The sequence below is a fragment of the Salmo salar genome, chromosome 09 (genome assembly GCF_965601325.2).
Source record: "Salmo salar chromosome 09, fSalSal1, whole genome shotgun sequence".
NCBI lineage: Eukaryota > Metazoa > Chordata > Actinopteri > Salmoniformes > Salmonidae > Salmo > Salmo salar.
In genome coordinates this window covers 137,465,265-137,472,164 of record NC_138299.1, presented here as the reverse complement: position 1 = coordinate 137,472,164, position 6,900 = coordinate 137,465,265, and positions in this window count along the sequence as shown.

Below are 6,900 nucleotides of genomic sequence, written 5' to 3'. Positions count from 1 at the left end.
CAATCAACAATACAAACATACCCAACACAAACATGCCACGTCCTGACCAAAACTAAAACACTAGCTCCATCTGCTGGTCAGGATGTGACAGTACCCCCCCCTCAAGGTGCAGACCCCGGAATGCACCTACCAACAGAAAAACACCAACAAAAAACCCATAAACAATAACCCTTAAACAATAAGGGAGGGAAGGGAGGGTGGCTGCCGTCACCGACGGCACTGTGCTACACCCTCCCTCCCCAACCCACCTATCCTGGAGGTGGCTCAGGTGCAGGCCGTGGACCTTGCTCCACCTTCGGCGTCGCCCACTTTGATGGCGCCGATAGCTGCGCCGGGCAGACGGGCCACTCGGGCTGACCCTGGCAGATGGACCACTCGGGCTGGGCCGGGGGACAGGAGGGCCCATCGGGCTGGGCCGGAGGGCAGGCAGGGCACCCTGGCAGATCAGGGCAGTCTGGCCACTCTGGCAGTTCAGGGCAGTCTGGCCACTCTGGCAGTTCAGGGCAGTCTGGCCACTCTGGCAGTTCAGGGCAGTCTGGCCACTCTGGCAGTTCAGGGCAGTCTGGCCACTCTGGCAGTTCAGGGCAGTCTGGCCACTCTGGCAGTTCAGGGCAGTCTGGCCACTCTGGCAGTTCAGGGCAGTCTGGCCACTCTGGCAGTTCAGGGCAGTCTGGCCACTCTGGCAGTTCAGGGCAGTCTGGCCACTCCGGCAGTTCAGGGCAGTCTGGCCACTCCGGCAGTTCAGGGCAGTCTGGCCACTCCGGCAGTTCAGGGCAGTCTGGCCACTCCGGCAGTTCAGGGCAGTCTGGCCACTCTGACGACTGTTGACTGGCGGGCAGCTCTGACGACTGTTGACTGGCGGGCAGCTCTGACGACTGTTGACTGGCGGGCAGCTCTGACGACTGTTGACTGGCGGGCAGCTCTGACGACTGTTGACTGGCGGGCAGCTCTGACGACTGTTGACTGGCGGGCAGCTCTGACGACTGTTGACTGGCGGGCAGCTCTGACGACTGTTGACTGGCGGGCAGCTCTGACGACTGTTGACTGGCGGGCAGCTCTGGTGACTGTTGACTGGCGGGCAGCTCTGGTGACTGTTGACTGGCGAGGCTGGGTTGACACACTAGACTCCTGATGCGTGGGGCTGGTATAGGACGTGCCAGCCCGGAGACACGCACCTCCATGCTAGTGCGTCTGGCGGGAAACACCGGACCGAAAGGGCGCGCTGGCGGTCTTGATTGTAGGGTTGGCATCACCCCTTCCGGCTCGATGCTCCCCTTGCCCTGGCACCTGCGGGGCGCTGGTACTGGGTGTACTGGGCTGTGCGTCCGTATCGGCGAGATGGTGCGTACCACAGCGTAACATGGCGCCCTCCACCTCAATTGCACCTCCCTGTAGTCACGGGTAGCTGGCTTACGGCTCTTCCCTGGCCTGGCCAAGCTACCCGTGTGCCCCCCCCAAACATTTTCTTGGGGGTGCCTCTCGGGTTTCCTAGCCAACCATGTTCCAGCATAACGTTGCCGATGGTTCCTCTGTCCAGCTGCCTCCACTCTCCTGAGTGCCTCCACCTGTTCCCATGGGAGGCGATCTCTTCCGGCCAGGATCTCTTCCCAGGTGTAGGCTCCCTTGCCGTCCAGGACGTCTTCCCATGTCCATTCCTCCCTTTTTCTCTCCTGTCGCTGCTCCTTCCTCTTCCGCTGCTTGGTCCTTGTTTGGTGGGTGGTTCTGTAACGGCTGTCTTCTGAAATGAACCAAGGCGCAGCAGGTATGTGAATAGTCATTTTTAATTACCCAACAAAAGGAGTAAAGCATCCACAGAAAACAATAAACAATGCAACAGTTTTGCAGGCTATCCTAACGCAGTGCAAAAACAACCACCCACAACCCCAAAGAAAAACACACACACCTATATAGGACTTCCAATCAAAGGCAACTCAACACACCTGCCTTCAATTGGAAGTCCCAATCAACAATACAAACATACCCAACACAAACATGCCACGTCCTGACCAAAACTAAAACACTAGCTCCATCTGCTGGTCAGGACGTGACATACTGACACATCAAGGTCTTCTAAAAGCCTCGTCAATTGGTTTCTGCATAATTCTCCATCCTTAATATCTGGATGCTTATCCGTATGATAATGGTTCTGCCTGTATTATCCTGAATGGGATGAATCTGATGAGAACTGGCTGTTTGCAGCTCTGCTAGTTTGTTGTGTAGTGCACTCCCAGTCCCAGCCACTGACGAGAAGCTCCACAGGTTATTAGACCAGACAGGGAATAGAAGTCTCCCAAATGGGCAGCGGTCCAAGGCACTGCATTGCAGTGCAAAAGGCGTCACTACAGACCCTGGTTTGCTCCCTGGCTGTGTCACAACCGGCCGTAATCGGGAGTCCCATAGGGCGGTGCACAATTTGCCCAGCGTCGTCTCGGTTAGGGGAGGGTTTGGCTGGGGGAGTAGGCCGTCATTGTAAATAAGAATTTATTCTTAACTGACTTGCCTAGTTAAGTAAAGGTTAAATAAATTAAAAAATTAAAGTACTGCATAGTCAGATACTGTATGTATACTGTCTTTCTGTCAATAATTGAGAATTTGGTCAAGGGAGAGATGATCTTAATCACACCGTACTGGTTCCACAAATTCTGTCACCATACAGTGGCCACATGTAACGCCCTGGCCATAGAGAGGGGTTTTTTGTTCTTTATTTTGGTTAGGCCAGGGTGTTACATTGGGTGGGCGTTCTATGTTCCTTTTTCTATGTTTTTGTATTTCTTTGTTTTGGGCCGAGTAGGGTTCCTAATCAGAGGCAGCTGACTATCGTTGTCTCTGATTAGGAATCATACTTAGGCAGCCTGTTTCCTTTGGGGTTTTGTGGGTAGTTGTTTCTGTTGTGTGGTTTGCACCGACAGAACTTTTGGCTTTCGGTTTCCCTGTTTGTTTTTTGAAGTGTATCATTAAAAATCATTATGACCACTTACCACGCTGCATCTTGGTCCCCTCTTCCAGACGATCGTTACACCACATGAGAATATGCCATTGCACTTCATCAGCATTCTAAACCCATAATACTGGGCACTCATCCTTCATCAATCTCTCTTTCTTTCTCTCTCTCTCTCTCTTTCTCTTGCTCCCTCTCGCTCTCCCACTCTCTCTTTACTATTTCTATCTCTCTCACCTCAGAGCAAGTATGCACCCTTTAGCGTTCAATATGTTGAGTTAATGCAGATGGTTTGATATACTGCTTATGTAACAGTGTAGGTTCCGTCCCTCTCTTCGCCCCAACCTGGGCTCGAACCAAGGACCCTTGCACACATCAACAACTGACACCCGACGAAGCATCGTTACCCATCGCGCCACAAAAGCCGCGGCCCTTGCAACGCAAGGGGAAACCCTACTTCAAGTCTCAGAGCGAGTGACGTCACTGATTGAAATGTTATTAGCGCGCACCACCACTAACTAACGAGCCATTTCACATCGGTTACACTTATATACTAAACAAAATTATAAACACAACATGTAAAGTGTTGGTCCCATGTTTCATGCGCTGAAATAAAAATCACAGAAATTTTACATACGGACAAAAAGGTTATACAAATTTGTTTACATCCCTGTTAGTGAGCATTTCTCCTTTGCCAAGATAATCCATCCACCTGACAGGTGTGGCATATCACACCTGTCATCACACAGGTGCACCTTGTGCTGGGGACAATAAAAGGTCACTCTAAAATGTGCAGTTTTGTCACACAACACAATGCCACTGATGTATTGTGTGTTTTGAGGGAGCGTGCAATTGGAATGCTGACTGCAGGAATGTCCACCAGAGCTGTTGCCGGAGAATTGAATGTTAATTTCTCTACCCTAAGCCGGAGAATTTGTCAGTACGTCCAACCAGCTTCACAACCGCAGACCATGGCGTTGTGTGGACGAGCGGTTTGCTGATGTCAACACAGTGAATAGAGTGGCCCATGGTGAGAGTGGGGTTTTTGTATGGGCATGCATAAGCTATAGACAACAAACACAATTGCATTTTATCGATGGCAATTTGAATGCACAGTGATATTGTGATGAGATCTTGAGGCCTATTGTTGTGCCATTCATCCACCGCCATCACCTCATGTTTCAGCATGATAATGAATGGCCCCATGTCGCAAGGATCTGTACAATTTCTGGAAACTGAAAATGTCCCACTTCTTCCATGGCCTGCATACTCACCCGACATGTCACCCATTGAGCATGTTTGGGATGTTCTGGATCGACGTGTACGACAGCGTGTTCCAGTTCCTGCCAATATCCAATAACTTCGCACAGCCATTGAAGTGGAGTGGGACAACATTCCACAGGCCACAATTAACAGCCTGATCAACTCTATGCGAAGGAGATGTGTCGCGCTGCATGAGACAAATGGTGGTCACACCAAATACCGACTGGTTTTCTGATCCACGCCCCTACCTTTTTTAAGGGTTCTGTGACCAACAGATGCATATCTGTATTTACAGTCATGTGAAATGCATAGATGAAGGGCTAATGGATTTATTTCAATTGACTGATTTCCTTACATGAACTGTAACTCAGTAAAATCTTTGAAATTGTTGCATGTTGTGTTTATATTTTTGTTCAGTATATTTGCTTTGCAATCACATTGTGGCAGGTTTCACTAGAATTGAGAACTAGACTTTAATATCTTGAGGAAGTGAGCTGAAAGTGATGTGGATGATAAAGCCATTAAACGGTTCATTTGTGACACATCAGTTAGCATATTGTTCACCTGACACACAACTCATGTAGGTCTTTGTGCTACTGTATTAACGTTAATAAAGAGTTATGTATTTTATTCTGTGATAATCATTGAATTTCACAGAAAAAGCATGAAAGGACTCATTAGTGGAGACTAGTACCGTGGGGCTGGCTGGAGATAAAGTTGAAGAAGGTGGTGGTGGCAGATAGGATAAAAATAATAAAATGTGATTTAAAATATGCATGTGAGGATGAGGACATACCGACATAAGATGGTGTAGCTAGCTGACTTCAAAGAGAAAAGCGACACCTAAAATACTTTGTCCAGGTCCAATATCCATTGGCTGTGAAATGAAACGTGATCAAGTATTACATGAAATATTTACAGGATCACTTCAAAGAAAAGCATAGTCCTTTTCTGGCTGTTTATCTTAATGCTTTTTTAAATGGGTGCTGATTTGACTGAGACCTCTCTGTTTCAACCTTTCAAACAAAAATATTTGATCATAGCGCTATCCTTCAAATAATGAATTCCTTTAAGTGTCCGACAATGTTTCAGAGAAATGACCCATAGCCAACCACTGTCCAGCCACTGATGTTGATAATGTGTCATCATGCAGCATCAACTAAAATACATTAAAATATAATACATTAGGTAGGGGTTCCATTCAAGTTAACAAATAAAAAACAAGGTGACTAACTTTTCACACACACGCACACATACATAGGTCCTCTGTAGCTCAGTTGTTAGAACATGGTGCTTGCAACGCCAGGATAGTGGGTTTGATTCCCAGGACCACCCATATGTAAAATAAAATATATATATATACATTCATAACATAACTGTAAGTTGCTTTGGATAAAAGAGTATACCTAATCAGTTACAGAACCTGAATGCATTCAACCGATGTCTCTCCCGCATTTTACCCAATCCCTCTAATCAACGTCCATGTCATCAGCGCCTGGGGAGTTAACTGGCTTGCTCAAGGGAAAAAACGGCAGATTTTACCACCTTGCCGGCTCGAGATCCAGCGACCTTTCAGTTACTGGTCCCACGCACTTAACTGCTAGGCTTCCTGCCTAGGCTTCCTGCCACCCCAATATTGCATCTGCTAAATAGCATAATATGATAATTTACACAATGGGTGGGTCTAATCCTAAATGCTGATTGGTTAAAACCGCATTCCAGCCATTGTCTATTCCACAAGTTACCACCGGCTAAATCTCTGATGTTAAAATGCCTATTTACACTGTTCCATCTGACTGCACAATCCATCCTGTCTCATCAGCCCTGCCAATTCATTTCTAAACTTGATCTCCACTATAAAAAGCATCAAGACATTATCTCACATTTCTTTTAAACTAACATTTTGTTTTCAAAAGCAGAGATTTGTATAAACCTTGCTGTCTGTCTCTCCGACTTCAACACTGTAATTGTATTAGCTGTGTTGCTGACTAGCTCCTCTGAACAACAGTGTCCTGACTATGCCATGCAAAATCGCACCTCATTAGCTCATTGTTATGGATGTATCCAACTAAATGTCACTATAAAACAGCTTAAACAAATGCAAATGCAGCTACTTGGCTATTATTCTGGCTACTCTTTTTGATGTGACTGTAAATTAGCCGTAGTTGGCTAGCTAGCAAGCAAGGGATAAGAACATTGCCGGCCAGTATGGCAATGGAACATTTAGAACAAACGACTGGGTTGCGTCCATAGATACAGAACAAAAAGACTGAGCGACTGGGTCGCTTCTCTAGCAACCGAACCGATAGAACGAATGACCAGCCGGCTTGGGTAGCAACCCTAAACTATATATTGTGGAAGGATGAAATACTATGAATAAATTCCTCAAAATAAAGTTTTCAATACAAATATGTCAATCATTATTTGAATATGTTGGTAGCCCGTTATATAAAAGTGATAATGGCCTCGAATTCGTCTCGGACCTAACAACACCTGTGCCAATATATCCTCCAAACACCGGCTTCTCAGGCATTATGACTTAAATAACACACACGTAATCCAGGAACATCATGGCATGCATTTATCAATAATGAGGATCAATGTGTCAGCAGGAGTCTTCATTCCCACAAACAAATCCAGTCTGTCATATTGTAATGTTAGTCATGTTAGTTTGTGTTCCCACAAAATATTGCAGTAGT